This window comes from Erythrolamprus reginae, chromosome Z (assembly GCF_031021105.1).
Source record: "Erythrolamprus reginae isolate rEryReg1 chromosome Z, rEryReg1.hap1, whole genome shotgun sequence".
Taxonomy (NCBI): Eukaryota; Metazoa; Chordata; class Lepidosauria; order Squamata; family Dipsadidae; genus Erythrolamprus; species Erythrolamprus reginae.
Window position 1 is genome coordinate 128,968,469 of NC_091963.1, and position 8,118 is coordinate 128,976,586.

Here is an 8,118-nt window from a genome sequence, read left to right on the forward strand (position 1 = left end):
AGATAAGTACTTCAAGGTCCTTGGTGGAGTGAAGACTGTTTACAAGGTTGTGTCTGCCCAGCTTGTATTTGATGTTCTGATTTATTTATTTTTTTGCTAACAGCATCTGTTAGTTGATATTTGAAGTGTTGGTTGATATTTGATATTTTTCTTCCACATTTTCCCTCTAGAAACTTGCCCATTCAGTGGGTGTCTTGAAACTGGTAAATTTTGCCTATTGAATGAAGCTAGCATTTGTCCGTGAATAACAGACACAGAATATAAATAATCAGGCAAATTTTATAATGTTTATTTCTCAGTTGCTTCTCATTGAGGGCCTTGGGATAAGCAGAAGTAAAACAGTACCTAAATACAGGTAGTCCTTGACTTATAACCACAATTGTGCCCAAAGTTTTTGTTGTTAAGCATGACAGTTTTTAAGTGTGTTTTCCATATTTTACAACTTTGCTTACCATGGTTGTTAAGTGAATCACTACAAATGTTAATAGTGCAATAGGTAAGTGAATCTGGCTTCCCTATTGACTTTGTCAGGAGGTCACCAAAGGTGATCATGTGACTTTGGAGCACTGCAACTGTCATAATATGAGTCAGTTGACAAGTGGCCAAGTTTTGATCGCATGACCATGGGAATGCTGCAAATGGTTATAAGCATGAAATATAACCCATAGTTCCCTCTAAGGTGCGCTGTGCGCTGGAGCACAGGCAAATCCTAATGACAGCCCAGAGTTTTCCAAGCTGGTGCGGAGCCAGCGCGGTTTCTCCCCGACCGACAGCTGATCCGCCCCTCCCAAGCTGTCGGCAGGGGAGAAACCTCCAGCTTCTCTGGCTCTGTCTGAGGCTGCCGTCGCGTGCACCCACCTCCCCTATGACCTCAGAAAAAGGCAGAAGATTGGGGGGGGGGCTGATGGAGGCCAGTCCCCTCGAGCCAATGTAGGCTGCCCTGCAGGCTTTCTCTAGTATCTGGATACAGAGCGCCGAGGGACGCCCTTCCGTTTCCCCTCAGTTGCTGCCGCGCGTGTCATGTCACTTGCCCGGCGGCGGGCGTCTCTCGCAGGGTTCCATCCCTAGTTTGGATGAGGGAAGCTAGTCACCATGGGCATCCAAAATGGGGGCGCTGCCGGCAGGGACCCCGTGAGAAACGCCCGCTGCCGGGCAAGTGACACGACACGTGCGGTGGCAACTGAGGAGAGAAAGCCCATAGGGTGGCCTTCATTAGCTCCAGGGGACTGCCCCCCCCCCAAATCTTCTGCCTTCATCTCAGGTCACAGGGGAGGTGGGTGCGCACAACGGCAGCCTCAGACAGCCAGAGAAGCCGGAGGTTTCTCCCCCACCGACAGCTTGGGAGGGGCGGATCAGCTGTCGGTCAGGGAGAAACCGCGCTGGCTCCACGCCAGCTTGGAAAGCCTATGGGGCAGCCTTGATCGGCACGAGGGGGCTTATCTCCATCAGCCCTCCCCCAATCCTGCAGCCTGAGAGAAAGCAAAAGGGGGATGAAAGCGGGAGAAAAACAGAAATGAAGGCGAGAGAAATAATAAAAATAATAATAATTGCCCGCCCGCGCTGAGATTCAGCCGAGTCTCTCCTCCCCACCCTGGCGCTGGGCCAGGAGCGGGGACTTGGAGGTGGGGGTTCTGGAAAGGGGCTCCCCCCAACTGGTCCTCCTTCCGCCTTCCCTTCAGACCAGGAAGGGGCTGACAGCCCCGAGGCCCCCTCCGCAGCCGCTCTCCGCCTTTGCTGTCTCTACATCAAAACAGGCAGTTCCGGGGCTACGTGGAGCGCAGGTGGCCCTGAGGGGGCCTCCAAAGTCTCCCGTTTGCTTTCACCAATGCTGCCTTACAGGTCCAGGGCTGCCCTCGCATTTCAATGACCCCGTAGTAGATTTTCACGGGTACAGGTATGACGGTCTTGGTATATTCGGGTTTCTTCCCTTGTAGGATTTGGAAATTTTTGGCGACGTTTCGACGAGGTCTCACTCGTCATCTTCAGGCTGGTGTTTCTGTCCTTGTTTTCAGGCGAACATATATATATATGTGTGTGTGTGTGTGTGTGTATCAAATGTTTTTTTAGCTGGAATTTTAAAATTAAGGGAGACTAGGATGGTCCCATTTCGGCCTTGTTCTGGCCTCATCAGCTCGCCACACCCTTCCTTACTGGGATTTGATCCGGTGGACTCTGCCTAGTCTCCCTTAATTTTAAAATTCCAGCTAAAAAAACATTTGACACATACAGAATATAGTTGTCGGCTATAAATAAAAAATTAACTGCCTTGAAATGGTCCTGGGTTGGGCCTAGAGGCAAAAAGGAGCTGTGACGTTCCTTCAATATACCAGGGTGATCCGACATAAAAAAACATATATATATATATATATATATATATATATATATATATATATATATATATATATATATGTAGATTGTTCTGAGTTCGGGTTTTGCCCTGTGTAATGTTTTGCATGTCTATGCGACGTTTCGGTGAAATCACATTCACCATCATCAGGCTGGAGTTCCAATCTTTGTGTTTTTGCAAATGAATATTAGCAACTGACATTTCTTCTTAGCATGTAGTGTGGGGGTGGAGATTTGCTTTGAATGTAGCAAATAGATTGGGTGACTATGCTTCCGTGATCTGATTGGTTGGTGTAATCATGGTTATAGAAGGAATGGCATGAAGATTATGAAGTGTTTTGTTTAAGTCTGATTTCCAAATATAAAATTCTAAAATCATAATAATTAAAGGATTGACATATTGATTATAATGAGGTGTTTATTTTGTTTAAGGCTGGTTTCCAAATCTCTGGCAGGCGCGAGGTATCATCCCTTTTATTTAAACAAAAAGATCTTTTTTCAATTTCAATAGCTTCTAGAGAGATTCTTTTATATAAATTCTCTGTTTTGTGGAGTAATTTAGTTTTTTCAAAGTCAATTTCGTGCCCTGTTTTTTTAATGTGCTGGACAAGGGAGGAGGTCTTCTCCTGTTTCTTGACTGCATTCATATGTTCTGCCATGCGCTGGCTCACTCTTCGGTTAGTTTGTCCAATGTATGTGGCTGCACATGTTTTGCAAGGGATTTCATAGATACCTTGGTATTCTAATTGGATTTTATCTTTGGGGCTCCTTAGGATATTAGATATTTTTTGGTTAGTGCAAAATGAGGTTTTGATGTTATGTTTTTGTAGAATTTTACTAATTTTATCCGTGGTGCCTTTGATGTAAGGAAGGATGGTGGTGCCATTGTCCTGTTCTTGATCTTGTTTTTTGGGGGGTGTCTCTTTATTGATTAGGTTTGTTATTGTTTTCTCTTTGAATCCATTAGAAATTAGTACATCTTTGAGTTTGTTCAATTCAGTTTTTAAGTGCTCATGGTCAGCTAAGCGTTTGGTTCTGGTGATGAGAGTTTTGGCCACTGAGGTGATTTGTGCGGGGTGGTGGTGTGAGTGTGCATTTAGATAACGGTTGGTATGGGTTTTCTTTTGGTAGATAGTATGTCCTAGGCTGCCATTGGGTTTTTTATAGACCAGTACATCTAGAAAGGGAAGTTGATCATTGATTTCTGTTTCCATAGTAAACTGTATTTTGGGGTGTAGGCTGTTGAGATGAGTGAGGAAATTGTCTAGTTTTTCTTTACCATGTGGCCAAATTACAAAGGTATCATCAACATATCTCAGCCAAAGTTTGGGTTTGTATTTGGCTTGCTCTAAAGCATTATTTTCGAAATATTCCATATAGAGGTTGGCTATGACAGGTGATAGAGGTGATCCCATGGGGGCTCCCTCTATTTGTTTATATCTTTGTTCATTATAGATGAAGTATGTATTGGTCAGGCAGTGGTTGGTAAGGTCTAGGATATATTTGGGGGGTTTGTGTTTGTCTTGGATAGCTGTCAAGGCTTCTGTAATAGGTATTTGTGTGAACAGGGACACGACATCGAAACTTACAAGTAGGTCATCGGGTTGTAGGTTTTGTTTTTTAATTATTTGTATAAAGTGGGATGAATTTTGAACATATGAGGTAATAGTTTCTGTATATGGTTGAAGGTATTTGGCTAAAAATTTGGCAAGGTTTTGTAGAGGGGAGCCTATAGAACTGACTATTGGCCTGAGAGGTATTCCTTCTTTGTGTATTTTTGGAAGGCCATAGAGTTTTGGACATATGGAAGATTTTTCTCTGGGGATGATTTTTTGCTGGATTTCTTCGCTGATGGGAGAGGCCTTGATTTTAGATTTGGTGGTTTTTTCTAGGTAGGTGGTAGGATCTGTGCTTAGGAGTTTGTAGGCTGGGTTTTTTAGTAGATTTGTCATTTTTTCTTTGTATTCTGCTGTGTTCATTACTATAGTGGAGTTTCCTTTATCAGCTGGGAGAATTATTATATCCTGGTTTTTCTTTAGATTGATAAGTGCCTCTCTTTCTTCCTGCTGTATGTTGCTTTTTGGAGGTTTACTAGAGCACAGAATATTAGTGACTTGGAGTCTGATTTTGTTAGCAGTATCTGGGTTGATTTTATGTAAAGTTGTTTCAATTCCACATATGATATTTTCAGTTGGTATTCGTCTTGGAGTTATTGCAAAATTAAATCCTTTTGAAAGAATATTGGTTTCTGTAGTGGTGAGTATCTTGTCTGATATGTTATGTACTGTTTTGGTCATAAGTTGTTGTGGAGGGCTGGGTTTTTGCTGTACCTCTAGTATTTGGAGTTTCTTATTATGTGTGTCTGTTTTGTATTGGGTTTCTGTTTCTGCCCTCCAGATTGATATTTGTTTGAATTTATCCCAGAGTAAAGGGTGTATTTGGTTACTGATTTTAAGGTGAAGAGAGAGTAGACTTTTGTTGATTTCATCAAGTATGAATCTTTTTTTGTGGAGTTCATTTCTGATTAGGGCTAATTCAGTTCTTTTTAGGATCCTCTCTATGGTTGGGGTTTTTGGGTGGAATTTTAGTTGGAAGTATTTGGGAATTATTTTTTTGTCCCTGCAGTTGCGTAGGAATGTGAGATCACATAAGATGGAGGCTTTTCTGACTTCAAGTTTTTCATAGGTCCTAGTCAGTAGGAAAGTGTCCTCCCCGTAGAGGCAAGATATTTGTTTTCGTAAATTTTCACGGGTATATGTATGTAGATTGTTCTGAGTTCGGGTTTTGCCCTGTGTAATGTTTTGCATGTCTATGCGACGTTTCGGTGAAATCACATTCACCATCATCAGGCTGGAGTTCCAATCTTTGTGTTTTTGCAAATGAATATTAGCAACTGACATTTCTTCTTAGCATGTAGTGTGGGGGTGGAGATTTGCTTTGAATGTAGCAAATAGATTGGGTGACTATGCTTCCGTGATCTGATTGGTTGGTGTAATCATGGTTATAGAAGGAATGGCATGAAGATTATGAAGTGTTTTGTTTAAGTCTGATTTCCAAATATAAAATTCTAAAATCATAATAATTAAAGGATTGACATATTGATTATAATGAGGTGTTTATTTTGTTTAAGGCTGGTTTCCAAATCTCTGGCAGGCGCGAGGTATCATCCCTTTTATTTAAACAAAAAGATCTTTTTTCAATTTCAATAGCTTCTAGAGAGATTCTTTTATATAAATTCTCTGTTTTGTGGAGTAATTTAGTTTTTTCAAAGTCAATTTCGTGCCCTGTTTTTTTAATGTGCTGGACAAGGGAGGAGGTCTTCTCCTGTTTCTTGACTGCATTCATATGTTCTGCCATGCGCTGGCTCACTCTTCGGTTAGTTTGTCCAATGTATGTGGCTGCACATGTTTTGCAAGGGATTTCATAGATACCTTGGTATTCTAATTGGATTTTATCTTTGGGGCTCCTTAGGATATTAGATATTTTTTGGTTAGTGCAAAATGAGGTTTTGATGTTATGTTTTTGTAGAATTTTACTAATTTTATCCGTGGTGCCTTTGATGTAAGGAAGGATGGTGGTGCCATTGTCCTGTTCTTGATCTTGTTTTTTGGGGGGTGTCTCTTTATTGATTAGGTTTGTTATTGTTTTCTCTTTGAATCCATTAGAAATTAGTACATCTTTGAGTTTGTTCAATTCAGTTTTTAAGTGCTCATGGTCAGCTAAGCGTTTGGTTCTGGTGATGAGAGTTTTGGCCACTGAGGTGATTTGTGCGGGGTGGTGGTGTGAGTGTGCATTTAGATAACGGTTGGTATGGGTTTTCTTTTGGTAGATAGTATGTCCTAGGCTGCCATTGGGTTTTTTATAGACCAGTACATCTAGAAAGGGAAGTTGATCATTGATTTCTGTTTCCATAGTAAACTGTATTTTGGGGTGTAGGCTGTTGAGATGAGTGAGGAAATTGTCTAGTTTTTCTTTACCATGTGGCCAAATTACAAAGGTATCATCAACATATCTCAGCCAAAGTTTGGGTTTGTATTTGGCTTGCTCTAAAGCATTATTTTCGAAATATTCCATATAGAGGTTGGCTATGACAGGTGATAGAGGTGATCCCATGGGGGCTCCCTCTATTTGTTTATATCTTTGTTCATTATAGATGAAGTATGTATTGGTCAGGCAGTGGTTGGTAAGGTCTAGGATATATTTGGGGGGTTTGTGTTTGTCTTGGATAGCTGTCAAGGCTTCTGTAATAGGTATTTGTGTGAACAGGGACACGACATCGAAACTTACAAGTAGGTCATCGGGTTGTAGGTTTTGTTTTTTAATTATTTGTATAAAGTGGGATGAATTTTGAACATATGAGGTAATAGTTTCTGTATATGGTTGAAGGTATTTGGCTAAAAATTTGGCAAGGTTTTGTAGAGGGGAGCCTATAGAACTGACTATTGGCCTGAGAGGTATTCCTTCTTTGTGTATTTTTGGAAGGCCATAGAGTTTTGGACATATGGAAGATTTTTCTCTGGGGATGATTTTTTGCTGGATTTCTTCGCTGATGGGAGAGGCCTTGATTTTAGATTTGGTGGTTTTTTCTAGGTAGGTGGTAGGATCTGTGCTTAGGAGTTTGTAGGCTGGGTTTTTTAGTAGATTTGTCATTTGTCAAAGCAACATACAGCAGGAAGAAAGAGAGGCACTTATCAATCTAAAGAAAAACCAGGATATAATAATTCTCCCAGCTGATAAAGGAAACTCCACTATAGTAATGAACACAGCAGAATACAAAGAAAAAATGACAAATCTACTAAAAAACCACCAAATCTAAAATCAAGGCCTCTCCCATCAGCGAAGAAATCCAGCAAAAAATCATCCCCAGAGAAAAATCTTCCATATGTCCAAAACTCTATGGCCTTCCAAAAATACACAAAGAAGGAATACCTCTCAGGCCAATAGTCAGTTCTATAGGCTCCCCTCTACAAAACCTTGCCAAATTTTTAGCCAAATACCTTCAACCATATACAGAAACTATTACCTCATATGTTCAAAATTCATCCCACTTTATACAAATAATTAAAAAACAAAACCTACAACCCGATGACCTACTTGTAAGTTTCGATGTCGTGTCCCTGTTCACACAAATACCTATTACAGAAGCCTTGACAGCTATCCAAGACAAACACAAACCCCCCAAATATATCCTAGACCTTACCAACCACTGCCTGACCAATACATACTTCATCTATAATGAACAAAGATATAAACAAATAGAGGGAGCCCCCATGGGATCACCTCTATCACCTGTCATAGCCAACCTCTATATGGAATATTTCGAAAATAATGCTTTAGAGCAAGCCAAATACAAACCCAAACTTTGGCTGAGATATGTTGATGATACCTTTGTAATTTGGCCACATGGTAAAGAAAAACTAGACAATTTCCTCACTCATCTCAACAGCCTACACCCCAAAATACAGTTTACTATGGAAACAGAAATCAATGATCAACTTCCCTTTCTAGATGTACTGGTCTATAAAAAACCCAATGGCAGCCTAGGACATACTATCTACCAAAAGAAAACCCATACCAACCGTTATCTAAATGCACACTCACACCACCACCCCGCACAAATCACCTCAGTGGCCAAAACTCTCATCACCAGAACCAAACGCTTAGCTGACCATGAGCACTTAAAAACTGAATTGAACAAACTCAAAGATGTACTAATTTCTAATGGATTCAAAGAGAAAACAATAACAAACCTAATCAATAAAGAGACACCCC